Consider the following 16,186-nt stretch of genomic DNA (forward strand, 5'->3'; position numbering starts at 1 on the left):
ACCTTCTTCTTAACCCAGATGCTGGTCTGACACTGATAAGACATCAGCAGACTAAACAGATCCCGCTTTATTGGCAAGGAAGTAATCGCAGCAGTCTGCGTCCGGTAGGCTTGCCGGGTCGGTGGGAGTGGGGGGGGGGGGGGGGGGGGGACAGCTTGCACCAAAAAATAATGATGATGATGATGCGCTGTTGTAGATCATAGAGATACAGAACAAAACGGGTAACAGCGGCCAATTTCTTCCTCCTCCAGTTTGGGTTTTCAATTGTGCCTAATAGAATTTGTGAGGCCCTTCAGCCAAATCGGCAGAGAAGATGGAGATATAAAGTCAATGATTCTATTTAAGTGGCGTAATGGCTCAATGGGCCTCCGCCGCATCCTGGAAATGATTAGCTGGCTTGAGCTCCAGTCATTCCCGTGATAGTGGATGTCTGATTGGATCAGAGCCTAATATGAAATGGCATTTATGCTGCCTTGACAGGGGAAATTGTACACATTTTTACCTTTTACGATGAACTGACTCCAAAATGGCCAAATTGACACAAATATCATATCTAGGTTTATCTATTGACTCAAAGACTCCATGATAACTTAGGTGTCTAATCGTTGTCTGCTGCCAGGTCAAAGTTGCAAATGATAATCTTTTAAATTGCCTGATGTGGCTTGATAAAGGTTTAAATATCGAAAGTTTTAAATATATATATATAAACTGCATTATCTGACCTCCAGCACATAATGTCAGATTATCGGTGAATTGATGACCAATGGCCTCCAGCATTGTATCAAAAGCCGTCCACTAAATGGACCCGAGGCGTCAATGATGTCGACGACAACCAATTAGTGGCACAAAACAACAGCATGCCGCCACATTGATCTGTGTACGTGCATTAGTCCGCTTAATCTGCATCGGCGTAAACGCACTTCCCCCAACCCTCAAATTTATAACCTCTGATAATGACATGATTTATGAAAGCGTTCAGTTTTTGTGTCATTGATTTGCTGGGTGAGCACTCAGATCCTTTTTGCGCAGCCAAAATGTGAAATAAATTCAATACATCAGACAATGTCAAACAAGCTCACTCAGTTTTGATGCTACTTCAAAACACTGGAACGTATGTGTGGATGATTCATATTAAATGTTGGCTGCAGCTTTTGAAAATTGTAAGTACAATTTTATTCTTGCAATGCACTTTATCCTAAAAGTATAATTTCTCTCGTGCTTTTCAGCAACATAATGTTCATTTTTCAACAGTGATGTCTTAAGACTCGTTCGAGTTGCAATTAAACAGCGAAGTAAGGACTGCGTCTTGTCATGGAAGGTTCCCTTATGTGCTGTTACATTGTGTGGTCCATATTCTCAAAACCAGTTTAATATTTCCTAATAATAAAGAGCCATCAGCTCATTAAGCCAAGGAAGCAAAATATAGGAAAAAATGCATAGCTGTCCAAAATGTTGGCTGGTCATGCTATTTTTCTTTTTTTTTGGTCTAACCATCTCATTTACTTCCAGTCGTAAAGGCGCACAAAAGATGGCTCACGTTTGAAGAAGACAGAGAAAAAAAAATCAACCATGAAACAGCTTGTGGTGGACCAACTGGACCTCACACACCCAGAAAAGTTGTGGTGGATTACAGCCATTTTTTATGACTCTACAAAAGTACAAATACATCCAAACACTTGCATGCACCCACTGCACGTATTTTAGACAACTTGAAAGCCTGGAAATCCATAAAAACCTGTTGAGGAAAAAATGAAAAATTTGTTTGGGGTCAACAAAAAAAGTTCTCTCTGAGGTAATTGCACATGAAACAAATGCTACATATGAGCTGTATAATTTTCTCCAAGTGTACAAACTACTAACTGGTTTTGTTTTTACAGATGCCAAGAAGCGTCACCTCATGCCCTTAAGGAAGACGGTGAGTACAATGTCATGTTTTGCAGTTTAATCGCATTCTTAGATGAAAATTTATGATTTAATACAGAAACATGTTATTGGGAGAACGTTAACATTTTTTAGTTTAATGTACTAATGCGGGATGGGAGTAGTTTAAGCGCTACGTTCTTAGCTAAAAGTCAACCATTTGCGTTCCGACTTTTTTTACGATATGCCGAGGGTGATTCTGTGGATGGTGTCGGCTTTCTCGCCGTTGACCCGGAAGACCACCAAAGTGTCGGAGGGAAGGGTTGTAGTGGCGTTGAGTGCTTTGCCCAACCATCCGTTTGAGGCACGCCATTTTGACAAGTCACTTGCACAGGGGGCAAAAACAATTTATTTTGAATTAATTTAATTGGGCTACAGTGCATCTAAGTATTCATAGCTTCACTTTTTTTCAAATTTTTATGTTCGTCTTTGTTATTCTAAAATGAGCTGAACTATTCCATGCTATTCCACAATCGAGTATTTAATGAAGTGAAGATTTTTTATTTTATTTTATCGGGGGGTTGGGGAGCGAGAAGTGCTCCCTGTTTCTTCCACTCGACATTTTATACATCAGTGTAGGCCGCAATATAGCAAAAATGTGTGGATAATTGGCTCAACTTTTTGGTCGGCTATTGAAAATGTCAGTTGTATATAAAACGTTTATTATTGGATGCGAGAATCTCTGATTATGTCATTACGAAACAATTTGTCCCCCCCCCCATTATTGCTTGTTTAAAGTTATTCTGCACTTTTGTTAATAAAAAAAAAAAGGTTTACAAGGCAGATACGGCAATGCACTCCCAATCTTCCCTTTCTCTACTACTAAAGCACACATTTTAAGCAAAAAAAAAAAAAAAAAGAGGTTTGAATTATGTAAGTATTTAGACTATACATGTATTTCTACTATGCAGTTTATTATCAGGAAAAGCTTAAAAAAACTTTTTTTTTTTTTTTTTTAAGAGTGGAACGCATTATTTCACTTTCCATTCATTGTAATGGTAAAACGCGCTTCGGTTTTCAAGCGATTCACTTTTCAACTGGCCTTCTGGAACGGATTGTAGTCGAGAACCGAGGCACCACTGTATCTGATATGAAGTTTACATTTTTGGAATCTACCGCAATCTAATTGATACTGGCTGGACCGCCAGGTAGTTTTTTGTTTTGCCTCATTGACTTCAACACTCAGGTTAATCAGCAATCTATTTCATACACTTAAACAGTTTTTTTGCACACCTGTTAATCATACTAAAACATATTTTGATTTTATTTCATTCAAAAAAGGCTCAAAAGCGACACTAAATTTGAGCTAACCAATGTTAGTGTGTCCTGTAACCTCTTTCGTACTGCTTTTATTTTTCTTTTTTGGTGGCAGTCGCGGCTCTCTGGAGTTTTTGTAGTAGGTTGTAAGGTGTAATTTGCTTCAACACCCCATCCAAGCTGCGGACAATGGCCGACCTAACTAGATTTAGACACGCAGGTAATTGAAGCATATCCATTTCAAAAAGAATGGCTGGCCGCATCGTCTTGTTTGGCCGCATTTACCGGAGATAACGGAATATCACAGTGGCTTATCACGGCTCCATTTTCTTTCACTTTAGCATTAGGCAATTTTTCAATTATTGTTTTTTTTTTCTTTTTTTCTTCTTCTTCATCTCCCCCTCAGTGTTCTTTCATCCGACGGTCTCTTTCATAATGTCCGGGGCCTTTTAGTTAATGGCGGCAACAGTCGGAGCCCGCGACGTCGGCCCTCGTCCATTTCGCGGGTCATTGTGGGAACCCAATAGGCCTTTTATGAGCGCCACATCAAAAGGCAGATAAAGCATTAGAGGTGGGGAAAATACCCGCCGCTACATACGCACTCTCTTCTCTTTGTTCGCTATTGAAAGTGATCATTTTAATAGTCGGGAAAGCTCGGCAAACGTGACCCCCCTAGCGGCCCGGCTCAACACCTGCACGCCTCTCGCTGCTCCTAATTACCCGCCACAAAGGCCGCTACTTTTAAAAAAAAAAAAATTGTACACGCGCACCTTTCCCCGCCATTTACTTACTCATTAGCGAGCATTCAATGAAAAGAGAGGCGAGAGGAAGACAAAAGAGGAGACAATCGCTTCCTGTATTGCGCCGCATTAGCGGCGGCACGCACTCGAGAGGTCGGACAGTGTGTTTTAATTTGTCACGTCTGGGGGGGGGGGGTAGATCTATAAATAATGACAGCTGCTACTAAGGAGGAGCACGGACCCGCACAAAGACATTGTTGCAGCAGAACGCTCCCCCGTGCGAAGAAGTTGACAATTTGCAATTAGTGGCACCAAAGTCGAGTCCTTCCACAATTGCGCCTCAAAAGGTGAGGGCACGGATTTGGGTAAAGTATACATTTATGCGCATTACCATTAAATAATTGCATCTTGAAGCTATTCAGGCAAAACCGAGGGCACTGCTTGATATTGTTGATTCAGTCTCAACAAGACGACAACACAATGTCAGCTGCTATTGAACATTTTTAGACTCGATTATCCCATCGATGAATTGGGTTTTACGTTATTAAACAAAATGTGCTTGTGAGGCCTCCATATCCTCACAATCAACACCATTATCTATGACTTTGAGTGTGTACGGCTTAAAAAGGCTGGCTCTCCCCTGGTGAGTGACACGTCAGCGAAGAAAAGTAGAGTTGGCTGTTGCACGCTGCTGATGTAGCTAAATGTTAGCCAGTCCGGGAGTCCAATTGTGACCATTGTGTATGAACGTTAAATATGTTTTTGTTAGGTGTTTGTTGAATAAAGCATTACAAAATGTTCTAACTAGTAGGTGTTGGCTACGTGAAATTCGCCAACGATGGTTTGTTAACTTGCGATCATAGATCTGCGAAAATGTAAGTCAGTTCTATATTCCCTGCGACCAGACCGGAGTACAAATTGTTGGGAAATAAATTTACCCACAACCTAAACCAGTATGTGGTATAAAAAAAACACTTGGAAACAAGTGTGGAAAAGCATTCAAAAAAAGTTCAATGTTGAAATTTTCACCTTAATTGCAGAAAAAGTGGTCAGGAAGGAAGTCCAAAGTAAGGTGGCTCGTATCTCAAAATGGCACTCTACTTCCTAGATTGGTTGCCAATTCAAACAATTTCTCAGCCTTGTAAGGAAAAAAAAGTGGTCTTCTGTACTCGTCAAAAACTACCCAATGTGCCTAGACTGAATTTTGCAGAAGCTCAACATGCCAAACCCCACGAAAACTCCAGACTAGCTCACCTTGAGGGCCACATGTGTCACAGACCAGGATCGAACTCTCGAGGGTAAAATGGATACTGAGAGGTCTGCGTAACCCCCTACTTTCCCCGAGTCCACCTCTCACTTTTAGCGTCAGCCGGACTCGCATCGCCATCCATCCTCAGCTCGCGAGGAGACCTCATCTTGTTTACCTTCTGCTGGTGCTCATAAATCTTCCACTGACAACTTTGCCCTAGGAAACCTCTGCTTGCATCTGCTTTGGTAAAATTTCTTTGGTTGTGTTCTCAACCACTGGGTTTACGAAGGTTTGTCGCGATCATTACAAAGTACGACGGAGCTCCGACGGCGTTGACAGTTGCCGTGTAAAAAGCCACTACCGTAATTCCCGACCTACAGAGCGCACCTGGTTATAAGCCTCACCCAGTACATTTGTAAAGGAAATACCATTTGATATATACATAAAGCCACAAGTGCCCACATTGAAACCGACATTGAAATACGAGATATTTACAAAGAAAGACAGTGCACAGAGTATAATGCTAGCACCGCCGCGCTAACACCACCGCTCTAACGCTAGCTAACAGCGCCGGTTATAAAAAGATACTGGTAAAAATCACAGAGACATGACAGTAACACGCTAGCGCAGTGCTAACATTCCGGACTGGTAAAAGTCACTTCCTCGGCACATATATTCGGTCTCACTCGATACCTTTTCCGCTCGAGTGTCCCCTTGCGACCGTTAGAAAAAATGTACAAATTAGCTGCGTCACCGCATAAACCGTGTGGAAAAAGTCGCAGCTTATAGGCCGGAAATTACGGTATTTACTGTTTTATAGAAGGAAACACCCGTTCAAACTTGTCATTAAAGCAATATAATTATAAGTTAGCATCAAAGTCACTGTCAAAGTCAAAATGTTGGTTATTCTCCAAGGAGGAAAAGTGATCGTGTTTAGCATGCTTCAGGGTATGCAAGACCTCAGAAGTCAAACTTGCACGACCTACGTTTGAAGTGGCAGTCACAAGAGCGTCCATTTAAAAAAAGAAAAAAAAATTGCTGGAGGTGTGAAGCCTCCGATTATTGATCACCTGACATAAATCAACTCTGGTCTCGGGAGACGTAAAGATGGCCAAAGTTTCACTTGGTAACACGAGCGTCTGCGTCAGCTGTCAACGGCTGCGCCCGCCCGAAGCCGTGACCGCAAGTTGAGGGGCCGGCCAAGTGCGGAATCGTGTCGTAGCGTCTGCTTCCACGGATGACAGGAAGCGCATTAGACTCAATGATTGCGATGACCACTGACATCCAGACTTTTATTTCCATACGTCTGCGAGCGGGGCTCAAATATTACCCCCTAGCGTCTTTCTTCCCCCCCTTCCTCAATGGCTCTGGTTGTCTGGCTGTGTGTAGAGGGCTCGATCTATGGCTGATTTAATTTGCTCTTTGCCAACATCTCTAACAGCATTAACCCCTAGAGCACGCCTCCAACGCCACCCCCCCCTATCTGACTCCATTAACGCTCAAATCGGGTTTCAAGACCGTATTGATGCCGGCCGTTATTCGGGCTGATTATGACAACGGCAGACAATGGGCCAAAGTGTCCGTTAAGTAGTTTAGCGCTAATTTCACGTAACCGTCACAGATGGCAGGCGCACGGCGCTGTCTGCATGCGTGGCAATTATCCTTAACATTAAAAGAACAATAATCTGGTCAAAGGAAATGACCGAGGCACGTAAAACCAACTCTCATTTTTTAAAAAACGTCAAATCACAGGATGACAAATGACAATTTGCTGTATAATAAGGCAGAAGGCCTCTCTTCGAGAACAAACGCGCAAAATTCGGTTTGCGGTCAGCGTTCATCCACTTTGGTCGTCTTTATTCTCCTCAATTATCCAGAATGGCTTCTCCAAAGTGTAATTAAGTGTCTGCTACGCCTGGCCTCTTCATTATTCATGGCCGCCCATTGATCATATCTCGCGGCCGAGCCTGTGGGCAAAGCCCCGTAACGCGCAGCTGTCACTATGACGACACCAAAAAGTTGACCTCCGTAGTTATCGAAATTGTCAGAGGGGGTTCGACACATTAAACCAGAGGTGTCAAACTCATTTTTCTCGTGGGCCACATTCTTGTTCCAGTTTCCCCTCAGAGGGCCAATATGACTGTGAAACAAAAATATTTAGTTATCTCATCATACGTACATCATCAATTTATGAACTAGTTTTGGAATCAGAAATCAAGGGTAATGTTTTTTTTTCAACTGTTTACGTTTGGTAACACAAAAATGCTTGTAATTTCTCAACTTTATCAGTTACGATAAATGACAATTGGAAATTTTGGTACAGAATTTTAGAAGAATCATGGAAACTAACAATAGATTTGGCTTTGCGGGCCATATAAAATCATGTGGGGGGCCAGATCTGGCCCCTTGGCCTTGAGTTTGACACCTGTGCATTAAACCGTCACATTAAACACTTATACTGCTAAATTTAGCAACTTTTAAGACCGTATCTGAGATGGACATCCAACTTCAGTAATGCAAATATGTAATTTAAGTAATCGTGAAATTTAAGTAATCGGCTACATCAGGTGTGTCAAACTCATTTTTGTCATGGGCCACATTGTAGTTACGGTTTCCCTCAGAGGGCTGCTATGACTGTGAAACCATAAAAAAAATTTCAATCGCTGCGTCATCTTTACAAACGCAGTTTATGAATTAGTTTGGGAATCAGAAATTGAGGGTAATGATTTTTTTTTCAGCCATTATTCATGTTTGGCAACACAAAAAGCCTTATAATACTTCAACATTCTCATTTCTATGACAATTTGGAATTTTGTTCCAGATTTTCACAGGAATCATGGAAATTGACAGATGATTTGCCTCCGCGGGCCACACAAATTATGTGGCGGGCCGCATCTGGCCCCCGGGCCTTCAGTTTGACATCAATGGTCTACATAATTAAGTGACGGCGTTACACAACGGCAAAGGTATTTGGAAACTTTTACAAACAAATCAACCTCTGGCAACAGCCTGAAAAAAGTAGTGGCAACATTGTGTTTGTCAGTGGGCAGTTTGCAAAAAAAAAAAAAAAAATCCAATGTTATGATTCCCCACATAATGATTTCAAACATGGGAGTCTTGACACAACCTCACTTCATTCCATAGTCAAAGAAATTACATCCCGATGAATATTAATGTTTTTTTTTTAACCTCAGCGAAGCGAAAATTTGTCAAACGTTGAACTCTCTCTGCCTCGCGTGCACGTAAATTAACAAAAGTGAGTCACAAGGGCTCTCTGGAATCAACCAGGAAGACACGGCGGCCGATACTTCGGGACGGAAGCGGCGTTTGAGTCACCGCCGCGCGCTCGGACGCGTCTCTCGGCGGGACACTCGAGCGGCTCGTTGGCGGCTTCGTCCCGCGTCTTCCCAGCCCATAATTGCGCGGCTCGCCGTCCTCCCGCGGCTTCCTACACGCGCTCGCAAATTATTCCCAATTATTATTTCCAATTCTCCGTCGAGAGCCACGCTGCAATTACGCAAAGCCGAGCGTCGTGGTCACTTTCGGCCACGATTTGCATTTATTTATTTTTGCTAAGCAATGCTGCTCCGCTAATAGAGGCTAATTCCAAGGCGCGTAGATTCAACCATTCAAGTTGCACTGCTTTTATTTGATCACAACAAGCAGATAGCGCAAGTTCTTTATTGAATTCCAAAATATGCATGCGAGGAGCAAGTACTATCAGCTTCTTAGGGTTGCAATCCTCATGTTCTCCATCATATTATCTACAGTATAACCTCCTGTTTCCTCAGAACCAATCCTAATTAATTGACCCTAATAGCCTGTCTCTACATCTGCTCTTGATAAAACCACAGAAGAAGAGCAATCGCACATCTGCTTGACCTGAGGATTTTGAGAGGAGGCGACAGGACGCCAGACGACATGAGGACAAACAACATACTGTAAGTAACCTGCAATCGACTCGTTGCGCGCACGCGCCCGCAACGCAGTAATTACCGCTCAATCCATACAAATTGAATGAAGCCAGAGCCGAAGTCTAAGAATATAGGCCATAATTAATAAATTACAGCCTCTCTACTCAATCATTCTCCACTTTGGGGGAGATGAGATCACAGACATCCCTTTCTCCTCCGCAGGATAATTGAGTGCCCCCCCCCCCACCCCCCGCCTCCGTGAAAACACCTCGAGCCGACACACACGTACGCGCAGCGACGCCCGCGTGAGCTCGTATCGCGCATCTTGTGGCCTGTGTGTTTACAAGTCACGAATCGAAAAAGCGGGAGTTATTTCGGGGCTCTCCAAAACATGCCCGGGGGAGGTATCCGGTTTCCTTTGACACCCAAGCATCCCTCATCCTCCGGCAACTCCTGCCCCCTCCCCCTGGCAGCTGTTGCATGTTAGCAAGGACCCTGGTGGACTACAGCAGTGCTTTGCGATATTAGTTTCATTAGCATTAACACTTTTATCATCTTTCCCCATTGATATGAAATCTTACTACCGTAATTTCCGGCCTACGAGCCGCGACTTTTTTCACACGCGTTCAACCCTGCGGTTTATGCGGTGAGGCGGCTAATTTGTGCATTTTGTTTTTCTGACGGCCACAAGGGGGCACTCGAAGGGAAAAGGTAACTGTGAGACTGGTGGAATATATGTGTCGAGGAAGTGACTTTTACCGGCCCTGTTAGCGCTGCGCTGTGTTAGCGTGTTGCTGCTGTGTTACTGGCGTCTCTCAGTGATATTTACCGGTAAGTTTTATTTTAACCGGCCCTGTTAGTGTTAGTGCTAGCTTTAGTGCGGAGTTAGCGCTAGCATTATCTTTAGAGCTAGCTTTAGCGCAACGTAAGTGCTAGCGCTAGCTTTAGCACGGTGCGAGCGTTAAACTTTCTGTATACAGTCTTTGTAAATATTATTGAATGTGGGTTTCAATGTGGGCACTTGCGGCTTTTACACATAAATGACATAAATGAAATGTAAGAAAAGTACTTTTTTTTTTTTTTTGCCACACAACACCACGTTCACATGTCTGATGCGCAAAGGGTTGTAAACACCTCCGGAGGCAACTTGTTTGTACATTTTATATTGCGCCATCTACAAAAGACCAACCCAATCGGTCCGTTTTAAAAACCAAAATGCAGCCTCTGAGCATAAACGTTTCCTCGGCCCCGATCTAGATGGATATAGAGTGAGAAGGATCAGGACGGCAGCCCTCTTGCATTGACGTTTACGTCTCCGGGGGTCCTACATTTTGACGTCAGTGCACGCGTCCCCTCTGGGTGAGCGTGTGGCCGTCGTCGGCTCATGCATCAACGACAAAGCAGCCGAAGGGGTAGGCGAGGATGAAGGAAGCCTCAAGTTTAGTGTCAACAAGGCTGATCTTTGTCTGGTGAACCTTTTACAAGTTCACTTACACACTGACTGTTTCTCTGGAGCCTGCCTGAACTTGACAATTAAATAAAATATAGCAGTAATCCACGATAATTAACACTTTTTTTTTTAAACCGGACCATCTGTCCCTAACTTTAAGGCTGGATTTACACTGCAGATACAAGTGCGAAATTCTGATTTAGGGTCATGTTTACGCTGCACTCCAACTGGTAGATAACCGATATCTGAAGATATCTGATTCCGTGTTTTTTTTTTTTTTTTCCGCTACTATGATTCATATTTAAGTGCCACTTCATTTAACTGTCTCCCCAAAAAATTGAATTAGTTCAGCAGTATCAAGTCCCAAATGAAGCCGGGCTCAAAGTGCTACTGCCCCCTACTGCCCTTGTTGCTCATTACTTCCAACATGAAGGTTTTCATCGCAGATGGCATAGATAAGGAATCCCCCCCCCCACACACACACACACATTTTCAAGTGGCCTTTTATTGTGCGCATCCAAAGGCAACACCTGTACAAGAATGTTGTTACACTGCGTGAAATAAACGATGGTCACGCCTGATACTGACTAGTTTTCTAAAAAATCTGCAGAGTCTTAGAGTCTTACGGCAGACGGCACCTGGACTCGAACCCTGACGGTGGACCGACTGGAGGGGCGAGTCCCAGCAAGGCCCACTTTGTCTTGAGCAAGGAGAACTCCAGCGTATCGGTCATGCCGCGGTGTTGTGTTTGCAACACCCCCGGTAGTCGCCCTTCAGCCGCACGCCGCTGCAAAGCCACATGAAGTCCCACGTCCGCGAACCCCTCAGGACCTCCTGGACCGATGCCATCTGCCCGTGCGATAGATGAGCCGGAAATGCACGAGGTGAGGGCGTGACTCTCACGGCGTGATATTTAATGTGCGGCTGGGTGAACTTGAATACATCCCCAAAATAAGTAAAAAAGACAAAAAAAATTCTCTACATATATATATATATATATATATATATATATATATATAAAATTTACAAGAAATTGGTTACAATTTTAAAATGACTAAATACGTTATGGATCAATGTTAAGGGAAATAGTCGTTAATTAATGACAAAAATTACAGGAGAATTGAAACTGTAAATCACAGGTGTCAAACTCAAGGCCTGTGGGCCAGATCTGGCCCGCCACATGATTTTATGTGGCCCGCGATGCCAAATCTAGAGTGTCAATTTCCGTGATTCTTGTAAAAATCGGGACCAAAATTTCAAATTGTCATATGTCATAGATGATAAAGTTCAGATATAACAAGCATTTTTGTGTTACCAAACGTAAATAGTTGAAAAACACATTCGGCTTGATTTCTGATTCTGAAAGCAGTTCATAAATTGATGATGTAACTATGATGAGATGATTCTAAATTGCTAACTAATATTATTTGGAGTTTTTAATCATCCATACACAACAACGTTTGTTGACATTAAATATACTCTATGCCTGTTATGAGCTGCTTTTTATCTGTATTTTTGAAAAAAGTGACACCACTTGTTTTTGTCTAACAGTTTCTCGCCATGTATTTTGATTTGATTTAGTTGACATAGTTTCCCCTCTGGGGGATCATTCAGCGATTTTATTTAATCTGGATGACACGTTTTCAAATGAATTCATTTTTCATGAAAACCGTGCAGATAAATGAATTAAAAAAGTAAAATTTCCGAGAGAGTTGTACAATTTGTTGCACGTCCTGAATCCGGATTGTTCCGCTTCATTGGAATTGTGTTATGAACTAGTTTATTATTCTGTTTCTGTATTTGCGACAGTCCAATTTTGGAAGTACCAAAGTTGTCGTCCCCCCCCCCCCCCCCCCCCCCATGTCTTACAACAATCCATAACTGCCACATACGAGCCGTTTTGTGTAAACTAATCAAGTTAAAAGGCCTCATCGAAACAATTTTGGCCAATGTTTTGCGTTACCGACGCGAAGCCATCCAGAGATGGAGCGGGTCACACGAGGAGCCAGCTGTGTTTTTAGGCACCCACCGCCCCCCACCGCCACCCCCCAATGAACATAATTGCAGCCTTTCCAATGAAGAGCGGCCACTCCGGAAGTTTCGGAAGCCCCCAACAAGTGTCGGAAATTTACATATAAATTGCCAGGGTGACTCTCTTAACCTCGGCTGCGGCTCGGATGGAAACCATTTGCCGGACAATTGTCTGGACCTCGGACACAAGTGTGCTCATTTGACACGAGCTATTTAAACAGTTCACGTTTTCATATATATATATATTTTTTTTTTTAAACCGTGATGGCTTCAAGGGGGTCCTCCATCTGTTCGACGCAAGTATTGCCAAAGTTCTGATGTTTTCCCTTCACTCGAACGTCTTTGCCAAATCTCGACCACTTACTCACCGGAGCCATGCGTAGATCCAGTTGTCCGAGACAAGCGGAAGCGAATTAACGGTCCAATTTCTTATCGGCGAAAACATCGACTTCGGCATTAAATACGGGTCCTCTATGCCGAGTTTGTCTAATTTTTCCACGTAGCTTCGTTTATTTTCACCTTCTAAATGAAGTCGTGCTATAAGATGTATTTTCGTGTCGTCTCCGACCGACTTAGCATCGAACAATGCTTTGCTAGACCGGCAATATGGCGACGTAAACAAAAGTCACGTGATGTGATGACGTAGGTGCACAAGCTTTATACTGTACTCTATTTTATATTGATGTATGAGATGTTCTTCCCACACTTGTGTGCGTTTTCTCCAGGTTCTCCAGCTTCTCTCTACATTTCCAAAACATGCGGTTTATGACGCCATTTTGGATACGACCCCTAGCACTGGCCGCACCACATTTTACGTATGGTAAACGTCGTCTTCTCTGTTATTAGCTTGTGTCAAATAATATCAATACAGATTTCCAAGCGCACACATGCTCACTTTTTCTAATGTACTTTGAGGGCGGAGATGAAGATGAAGATTGAATTCCTCCCGCCCGAACTCGATAGTCAACATAAAAGATCAGCGGCATTCTCACGGCGCGCGTGGATGGGGGGGGGCCGCCAAGAGGATATTACAAAAGCGAGGGCGGCATATTTAATTCGCCGGCGGTCCAGAATATCTCCATGTGCTTACAAACAATATCCGCGTGGGCGCCAAATACGTGAAAGAGCTTAATATGAGAGCAGATAGCCAAATCAAGTCCTGCGCGGGGCTCAATGGAAGCCAATAAACAAGAGGGCCACTCCCCCCGTCCCCCCCACCCTGACCCTCACTTCTGGCTTGGAGATCGGGGACGATATGCAGGCGCAACCTCAATAAAAGACAAACAACGGCGGGAGATAAAGAGATATTAAATTAAAGCAGAGGCGATAGCGGCTAGGGGCGCGGGACAAAAGCAGCGTTGCGCTTTAATATTGGTTGCAATCGACACCTTTTCTAATAATTTTCCTTTTGTCAGTTTGATCACCGAATGTTGCACAAACAATGTAAAATATGTATTTTTTTGGGCCTTCCAAGCACACACATGTTAACGCATTTTAAAAAAAGAAAGAAAGAAAGGATTAGTGCATCCAGTATCATTTGGTGCTTTATTGTGGACTGTTTCAATTCAATTAAAAAAAAAAAAAAAAAACTCAAATCATCTTTCCCTATTGAATTCAGCAACTATAGTATTGTACTTTATTTTAAAAAAAATACAGTATTTAAAGAATTCAATAGAATGTAAGTGCTGTAATTGTTTTTTGCCACATGTTGCTTCATTTCCATTCAATGGACATTGTGCTGGTCCTTGTGATGTGTGCGCTTTGGCCACCTGGGGGCACTATAATACAGACACAGTATAGATATACACAACAAATACAGTTGCAAAGCTCTGGACGGCACTGTAATATTCGTTGCTCTTCACAGAGGATAAAGAACATACGTGCTGCTCTAATACATGTATTTCATACTCTATGTGCCCGGAGGTGTGTAATTTGCACAAACACCAAAGGTACATTAGGGACGTTTTAAAAAAAAATGTAATTCGCCTTATTTTATAAATGGCAATATCAAAGAAGTGTCATTTTTACAAAATTTGTTATTGGGGTAATCATGTTTATTTAGCAAATAACAACGTTTAGTTAAGTATTTGTCCCAAATTAAGTCAAGTTTTTGATTCCTGACTGAAATTTGAAATGTGATTTCTCCCAGGATCCAAATGCACAAGCTATAATAGAATACCATATAATTATGTATTCGATTATGCAGACGTATATGATGTTGTGGCCAGTGACGAGTTGTATAAAATGAGCAGCCGTATGGATTTCTGTCTGACACGCAGCCACTCGCTGCGATAAAACCACAAATTCCATTTTCAAACCATCCATTTAAAGCAAGCGAGCTAACAGCGCCATTCATTTGCGCTCGTCTCCTTTAAATTATTAACACGAGAGCTCTCGCTGCCTCAGTCGACTGAAGGAGGCCGGGAATTGGACCACCTCAAGCAAATGGCCTGGAATTGTCACTATTCACCTTGGAAAAATAAGAGGGCTGGATAAAGATTCTGGGCCTTTTTGGGTTCTTTTTTTTTTTTTGCTAGGAGTAGGAAAGGAGCTTTATTGAAGATGTATGAGTGATCAGGGATCAATATTATCAGAAGCGCTATAGATAGAGAGCCCCAAAACCGAACTGGCAGCCATAGGCCAGCTCTGGACTTCTGAACTAGCCTCAGCGCCCCTTCATCTGGTAAAGTTTAAATGCTCAATCGTCACTTCCGCGCGACAGGAGGCCCAGGTGCCATTTACGGCCGGGGCCGGGGAAAATGGCCGCTGCAGCGTCCTCATTGATGCCAATTACAGCAGAGAGCTCTCGGGCGAAGTTAATTGGCACCTGAAAGCGGCGAGTCCGCTCGGCTCGAGAGGACCGAGAGTCCGACAAGGCGGAGAAGTTGTTGTTGCAACCGCAACAAAGAGTGACTTTCCCCCACTGCGCCGCTTGCGTGTCGATTACGGAGCATTGCACGACCTCTCCCTGAGCTTTGTGTGTAAAATTAAACCAGCGTTTGGGCGACAAAATCTTCTTCTGTCCCCTTTATTTTCATGTCGTTTCAAGTGGATTCTCCCAAACAGGCCCCAATTGTGATTTGTCCCCATAACCCAATGTCAGTCTTACACTCTTTTCAACCCATCGTCATCTTCATCTGCACGCCGTTTTTGTGTCATGAAGACCAATATAAACATGATATCACTTTTACTAGCCACCCACAAATGAATGGGAGTCTTCTTTGACCCCCCCCCCCCCCGTTAATTTGATAACTATATTAATGATGAAGGTCAATCAGGCGGCCGGGCCTCCGAGCTCTCCTGGGCTTTTCGGCGGCTTATCGGCACTGCCCACTGGGTAATTTCCTGCGGGTGCTAATTAAATGGATTGCAGACGCGGCGCCTCAATTTCAGGTTGAATGTGGACACGACGGTGGTGAATTAAAAAATAAGGATACAGTTCTGCGGGAGTCAATTTGTGACCACCATCGGGTTAATTAAAGGTACAGGGCCCCAAAAAAAGATCTCCAGTTCTCCCAAACTGAAACGTTTAATAACGGTCTAAAGCCCACGTTAATTTTAACTTCAGAGTATTGTACCGTATCATATCACTTTTTACTGACTGCATATTGCCACCTACAGATCA

At 43.1% G+C, this 16,186-nt stretch overlaps 1 long non-coding RNA gene across 1 annotated transcript; it reads left to right on the plus strand.

Annotated features, from left to right (window-relative positions):
- The first annotated feature begins 1,780 nt into the window (after positions 1–1,780).
- LOC133495539 (uncharacterized) lies at positions 1,781–13,833 on the plus strand. The gene is made up of 4 exons (XR_009793601.1): positions 1,781–1,915; positions 9,021–9,107; positions 11,141–11,414; positions 13,287–13,833. It is a non-coding gene; the product is annotated as an uncharacterized LOC133495539 (long non-coding RNA).
- The last annotated feature ends 2,353 nt before the right edge of the window (positions 13,834–16,186 follow it).

The sequence above is a fragment of the Syngnathoides biaculeatus genome, chromosome 22, assembly GCF_019802595.1.
Source record: "Syngnathoides biaculeatus isolate LvHL_M chromosome 22, ASM1980259v1, whole genome shotgun sequence".
NCBI classification, from domain to species: domain Eukaryota; kingdom Metazoa; phylum Chordata; class Actinopteri; order Syngnathiformes; family Syngnathidae; genus Syngnathoides; species Syngnathoides biaculeatus.